Source organism: Mus caroli, unplaced genomic scaffold (assembly GCF_978045245.1).
Source record: "Mus caroli unplaced genomic scaffold, Mus_caroli_1 scaffold_11, whole genome shotgun sequence".
NCBI classification, from domain to species: Eukaryota; Metazoa; Chordata; class Mammalia; order Rodentia; family Muridae; genus Mus; species Mus caroli.
The window spans coordinates 79,763,027-79,770,840 of NW_028227266.1; the positions used below are offsets into that span (position 1 = coordinate 79,763,027).

General features: G+C 40.4%; 1 pseudogene; it reads right to left on the reverse strand.

Moving 5' to 3' along the window:
* Positions 1-5,405, reverse strand: part of LOC110302382 (uncharacterized) — a 12,293-nt pseudogene extending 6,888 nt beyond the window's left edge.
* Between the last annotated feature and the right edge of the window lie 2,409 nt (positions 5,406-7,814).

Here is a 7,814-nt window from a genome sequence, read left to right on the forward strand (position 1 = left end):
AGAAAGAGGAACACTCCTCCATTGTTGGTGGGATTGCAAGCTTGTACAACCACTCTGGAAATCAGTCTGGCAGTACCTCAGAAAATTGGACATAGTACTACTGGAGGATCCTCCAATACCTCTCCTGGGCATATATCCAGAAGATGTTCCAACTGGTAATAAGGACACATGCACCACTATGTTCATAGCAGCCTTATTTATAATAATCAGAAGCGGGAAAGAACCCAAATGTCCCTCAACAGAGGAATGGATACAGAAAATGTGGTACATTTACACAATGGAGAACTACTCAGCTATTAAAAACAATAAATTTATGAAATTCCTAGGCAAATGGATGGATCTGGAGGGTATTATCCTGAGTGAGGTAACCCAATCACAAAAGAACTCACATGATATGTACTCACTGATTAGCAGATATTAACCCAGAAACTTAGAATACCCAAGGTACAATTTGCAAAACACATGAAACTCAAGAAAAATGAAGACCGAAGTGTGGGTACTTCACCCCATCTTAGAATTGGGAACAAAACACCCATGGAAGGAGTTACAGAGACAAAGTTTGGAGCTGAGACGAAAGGATGAACCATCTAGAGACTGCCGCACCGGGATCCATCCCATAATCAGCCTCTAAACGTAGACACCATCGCATAAGCCAGCAAGATTTTGCTGAAAGAACCCTGATATAGCTATCTCTTGTGAGGTGATGCCAGTGACTGGCAAACACAGAAGTGGATGCTCACAGTCAGCTATTGGATCGAACACGGGACCCCCAATGGAGAAGCTAGAGAAAGTACTCAAGGAGCTAAAGGGGTCTGCAACCAAATAGGTGGAACAACAATATGAACTAACCAGTACAACCAGAGCTCATGTCTCTAGCTGCACATGTAGCAGAAGATGGCCTAGTCGGCCAACATTGGGAAGAGAGGTCCCTTGGTCTTGCAAACTTTATATGCCCCTGTACAGGGGAACACTAGGGCCAAGAAGTGGGAGTGGGTCGGTAGGAAATCAGGGGTGGTGGGGGGTATGGGGTCTTTGGGATAGCATTTGAAATGTAAATGAAGAAAATACCTAATAAAAAATTGAAAAACAAATCTTCCAATCAAAATAAAAAGCCCAGGACCAGATGAACCCATTAGTTTAGTGGAAAATTTTATCAGACCTTCAAGGAATACCTAATACCAATAATCTTCAAAGTATTCCACAAAATAGAAACAGAAGGAACACTACCTAATTTGTTCTTTGAAGCCACAGTTATGCTGATAACAAAACCACACAAAGATCCATTGAAGGAAAAGACCTTCAGACCTAAAGAAATTAAAGAAATGTTCAACATTCTTAGTCATCAGGGAAATGCTAATCAGAACAATCCTGAGATTCCACCTCACACCAGTCAGAATGCCTAAGATCAAAAACTCAGGTGACAGCAGATGTTGGCTAGGATGTGGAGAAAGAGGAACACTCCTCCACTGCTGGTAGGACTCCATGATGGTACAACCACTCTGTAAATCAGGCTGGTAATTCCTCAGAGAATTGGATATAGTACTACTGGAGGACCCAGCTATACTACTCCTGGGCATATACCCAGAAGATTCTGCAATATATAATAAGGACACATGTGCCACTATGTTCATTGCAGCCATATTTATAATAGCCAGAAGCTAGAAACAACCCAAATGTTCCTCAACAGAGGAATGGATGCAGAAAATGTGGTACATTTACACAATGGAACACTACTCAGAGATTAAAAACGACTTCATGAAATTCAGAGGCAAATGGATGGATTTAGAAAATATTATGCTGAGTGAGGTAACTCATTAACAAAAGACTACACATGGTATGTACTCACTAATAAGTGGGTATTAGGCAATGAGTATGGAATATCCATGATTCAACTCAAGGACCACATGAAGCTCAAGGGGAAGGAAGATCAAAGAGTAGATGCTTTATTCCTACTTATAAGGGGGAACAAAATATCAAGGGAAGTAGAGTGTAGGAGGAACTTGGGAGGAAGAGAAGAGGAGGAGGTGAAAAAGAGGGAAAGAATCAGGTATGGGACAAGATATAGGAGATGTACAGAGGGTCAGGAAATTCAATAGTTGTATAGCAAAGGGGAATGGGGAACTGGGGGTAGCAACCAGAAAGTTTTAGGAAAGCAAGAGCCTCCCAGGATTCCACAGGAATGACATTAGCTGAAATATCCCACAAAGGGGAGGAAGAACCTGTAGAGACCATATCCAGAGGTTAGGGATGCCCCCCACCCCACCCCAGGTTGAGGCATGAGGTCACCCAACCACCTCCAAAATTTTAACCCAGAATTGCTCCTGTCTAAAGGAAATACAGGTACAAAGACTGGAGCAGTGATTGAAGGAAAGGTCATCCAGAGACTGCCCCACCTGTGGTTTGTCCCATATACAGTTACCAAACCCAGACACTGTTGCTAATGCCAAGAAGTGCTTGCTGAGAGGAGCCTGATACAGCTGTCTCCTGAGAGGCTCTGCCAGATCCTGATCAAGAGATATGTATAGGTTTGCAGCCAACCATTGAACTGAGCACAGGGACCCCAATGGAGGAGTTAGGGGAAGGACTGAAGGAGCTGAAGGGGCCTTACCTGGCATCAACAGTAATGGAACCCCTTGGTCCTGTGAAGGCTTGATGCCTCAGTGTAGAGGAATGCTATGGTGGTGAGGCTGGAGTGGGTAGGTGGGTCATGAAGCACCCTCATAGAAGCAGGGTAAGGAGGGATTGGATGTGGGTTTGCAGAGGGGAAATCCAGAAAGGGATTAACATTTAAAATGTAAATAAATAATTTAAATAAAATAAAAGTATAAAACCTTGACCATAAGATGCTTACATGGTTACTGAAAGAGATAAGACTTTTCCTAAATTCTAGAATGGCATACATAGGTACACAGCTCTCTGCAGGATCATGGTTGAATGGTTGCTCTGAAAAGAATTGAGACAGTCCTAAGTTTTCACTTGGTTACTGTTGAACATTTATTTAAGTGAGAAAGCCAAAAGCAGACTCAGGCAGAGCTGTAATATTATTGGCATTGAAGACACTTGAGGAAACCTATAGCCAAGTACTAGCTGATCTATATACTAGCAGAGCAGAAACTTCAGTGGCCATACCTCAAAGTTAATTCAAGATGTATTAGAGGGGGCTTTAACATCCCAACTAAAATTATACAAGCAAGAATATTGACAATGAGTTCTTAGCTACAGCATCGGAACTGTAAACGCTGAGTTGTTTTTTTTTTAGAAACTTAAAAGCCTCTGTACTTCACTGTGTACTCTGCAGAGAATGATCAGATTGGTCACAGAATACAACAAAAATACAAACTAGTAAAGGTCTAGCTTCCACAGGATAAAGAATTTTCAGAATTCAACACTATGAATGTAAACAACATGTTAAGAGTAGGGAAAGAATTTCTATACATACATCTCCAGGGAATAAATACAAACTTTAAAGGATGTTCAGTACCATTAATCACAACTCAACTCAAGAGCCACAGTGAGATACTATTTCAAATGTCTCAAGATGTTGTCAAAACCGAAAAGAAGTGTTGGAATGGATCTAAAACAAAACAAAACAAAACAACAAAACAAACAAACAAAAAACACACAACCTGCAGTGAGACTAAGTGGACCCAAGAAAGACATGAATAATGTTAACAGTTGAGAGATGAACATATGTCTATATACAACTATTCATGAATGCTTACTTTTAAATTAATTATACAAAACAATCATTCACTGGAAAATTTGTACATGCCCATGCACCAATGAAAATGTGCTCTATTCTTATATGTATTCATACAATATAATATCACTCAAACATAGTGAAACACCAACAGTTTTCATTGTATAGGTAAACTTGAAAATGTGTTGAGAGAGATCCTGCATCAGGGACCCAGACCTTAGAATGAGTGATGTCCATTAGAGACACTATTCTAACCTGAAAATCCATAGCGTAGGCCCCAACACCCCTCAGAGTTGTTTCCTGATTCTATAAACTGAGGAGAGAACTTTCAAGTTCCAGTGTTTCTAGCATGTGAAAATCTGTTTTTTCCCACAGTCTCATGTGCCTCCTCCTCCCTGCCCTGCCTCCTGACAGGACCCCAAGGAATCTTTTAGTTCCATGGGACCTGACATACGGCGTGAACATATTCCTGAAGCATGGTTTCCTCACTCATAGCATTCCTAAATTACCCCCAAGTGCTCTCAATCACAACATCAGGCTCTCATGGGGCTGTGAAGCTGTTGAGTGCACCAATGGCTGCTGCTGCTGCACCTTACCCCCTTGCTGCTTTGCATAGCTCTTTGCAGCTGTTCTGTTGTAAGCTTCCCAGTTGATGCCTGGGAACAATCACCTCTTACACTTTGGGAGGCACATAGCATATTGGCCCAAATTTTCCTGAGGCAACCTGCTTCTTTATCTACCTGGGGACTTTGTGCCAGAGCTTTCTGCAAACTATCTTCACGAAGTTCTGGTGTCCATGATTCCATGGCCTCGCTCGTGTGCAGATTGTGTTCAGTCTGGATTTGGATAGGCAGGGCCCAATGATTTTGCTGAGTTGGTGCAGGTGTGTGTCACTTATTTCTATGTATGCACTTACTGCAAAATCCCCCCCAAATGACTCTGTATTGTGTCAGAGATGAACTCAGCCAGCATTTTCACCAGTGACTTACTGACACAGGAACGGGACTCAGGAAGTGCATATGAACACACAGGCTGTGATCTAAAGCAAATCTCTCTGCGTGGTGGAGCAGTACAAGAAAAGCTTCTGCCATGCTGCTCTGCTCACTTGGAACCTTGTCTGAAAGCATTCTTGGCGGCTTCAAAGGAAAGAGGCAGAGTTTAACATTTGAGTGAACTTGTTCCGTGCGATCTATATTCTAATCTTCCTGTAGGTCTCCAACCCTTCTCCTCAGGTTAACCTACCTCAGGAGCACTTCTTTCCACAAGCAGCTGCACACCCTTGATATTGGGCTCCAGGAGTAGGAGGATAGTTCTAAAGGGCTTGCTTTCCTTATCTGAGCACTGTGAAATTACAGCTTGGGAGAAATAGCACTTCTTAGTATTAAGAGTAAATTTACGACGACAGTTTCCTTCAGAGGGAGAATAACAAGCCTTCTGTACCAGCACACAGGTGTTCACAAATGAGACCACTGGCTTGAGATGGCTGTGTCACTACACATTAGCCTTTCAGGGGAACAGTGTCAGCATGTATAACTGCCCAAATGTTAAGTTATGGGAAAGCTGGGATAAATAAGTACCATTTATTGTTATTATCAGTAGGTTACAATCACAGTGAATTTTAACTGATCTTCCTTGAAAAGTAATGAGTGAGGTGTTGACACTCCTAGTTTAAACCTAGGAATTAGTCTCTACCAGCTGAAGTCATGTGTCCGCGGTACCACACAAAGCAAATAATACAAAAATGGAACACTAATAAATTTTGACTCTATTTATATTCCTAACTTTATTGAAATAATGAATAAAATAAACACAAGTAGAAAAAAATATTAAGTCTTTTCAGAAATAGTATTTGAAAATTATCTCTTTCTGTATAATTGCCAGATTTGAATGTCATGAATAAAATGCTTGACACAGAGAATGGGAAGACAAAAAAAGACCATGAAGAATACCATGAGACATACCTGGATCTGATTCTGTGCTACAGATCTACATACACAAATACCTCCAGGAGAGAGCTAGTTTCCCAAGAATGCAGAAAAGCCTGTAAGCGCAGGTAAGACCACCACTGCTATTTGGAGGAACCCTCAGGACACAGGAACTGAGGGGCAACCTGGGACAGGAGCAGTCTGGTTTCTGTCTGCACCCCAGAGTTGACCTTGTGCCATGGCTCTCCAAACCTAAATTCCTCCTGAAGAGAACTGGTCTCCAAGGAGACTGACACATTGCAGGAGGGACATAGCACAGTCAGAAACAGCAAGGACAGATAACACCAGAGATAACATGATGGAGAAAGGTAAGGCCAAGCACACAAGCAACAGAAAACAAGATTACTTAGCACATTCACAACCCAGTACTCCCACAACAGCAAGCCCTGGTTACATCAAAACACCAGAAAAACAAGACTCAGATTTAAAATCACAACTCATGATGGTGATAGAGGGTTTTAAGAAGGACATAAATAGCTCCCTTAAAGAAATACAAGAGAACACAGATATACAGGTAGAAGACATTAAAGAGGAAACACAAAAAGTCCCTTAAAATTACAGGAAAACACAACCAACCAGGTGAAGGAACTGAACAAAACCATCCAGGATCAGAAAATGGAAATAGGAACAATAAGGTAATGACAAAGGAAGACACCACTGGAGATAGAGAATCTAGGAAAGAGATCAGGAGACATAGATGCAAGCATCACCAACAGAATACAAGGAATAGAAGAGAGAATCCCAGGTGTAGTAGATACCATAGAAAATATTGACACAACCGGTAAAGAAAATGCAAAAGCAAAAACTTCCTAACCCAAAACATCCAGGAAATCCAGGACACAATGAGAAGATCAAACCTAAGAATAATATGTATAGGAGAAAGTAAAGATTCATAACATAAAGGGCCAATAAATATCTTCAACAAAAGTATAGAAGAAAAGTTCCCTAACCTAAAGAAAGAGATGCCCATGAACATACAAGAAGCCTACAGAACTCCAAATAGATTGGACCAGAAAGAAATCCCTCCAATCACATAATAATCAAAACACCAAGTGCACAAAACAAAGAAAAATATTAAAAGTAGTAAGGGAAAAAGGTCAAGTAACATATAAAGGCAGACCTATCAAAATTACATCAGACTTTTCATCAGAGACAATGAAAACTAGAAGATCCTGAGGAGATGTCATACAGACCCTAAGAGGACACAAATACCAGTCCAGACTACTATACCCAGCAACACTCTCAATTACCATAGATGGAAAAAACAAGATATTCCATGACAAAACCCAAATTTGCATAATATCTTCCACAAATCCAGCCCTACAAACTATAATAGATGGGAAATGCCAACACAAGGAAAGAAACTACACCCTAGAAAAAGCAAGTAAGTAAGAAATTAATCTTTCAACACACCCAAAGGAAGATAGCCACACAAACATAAAAATAACATAAAAAATAACAGAAAGTAACAATCACTTTTTCTTAATATCTCTTAACATCAATGGACTCAATTTCCCAATAAAAAGACATAGTCTAACAGATGGGATACTTAAAAAGGACCTTGTATTTTGCTGCATAGATGACATGCATCAGTGTCAAAGACAAACACTCTCTCAGAGTAAAGAGCTGGAAACCAATTTTCCAAGGAAATGGTCCCAAGAAACAAGCTGGAGTAGCCACTCTAATATTGGATAAAATCGACTTTCAACCAAAAGTCATCAAAAAAGATATGGAAGGACGCTTCATAATCAACAAAGGAAAAATCAACCAAGAAGAACTCTCAATTCTGAACATCTATGCTCCAAATGCAAGGCCATCCATATTCATAAAAGAAAATTTACTAAAGCTCACACAATAATAGTGGGGGACTTTAACACAAAACTCTCATCAATGAACAGAAACACAAATCAAACAGAGACACAGTGAAACTGACAGAAGTTATGGACTAAATGGATTTAACAGATATCTATAGAATATTTCATCCTAAATCAAAAGAATATACCTTCTTCTCAGCACCTCATAGTACCTTCTCCAAAACTGACCATATGATTGGTCACAAATCAGACCTCAATAGATAAAAGAAGATTGAAATAATCCCATACCTCCTATCAGGTCACTACAGATTAAGG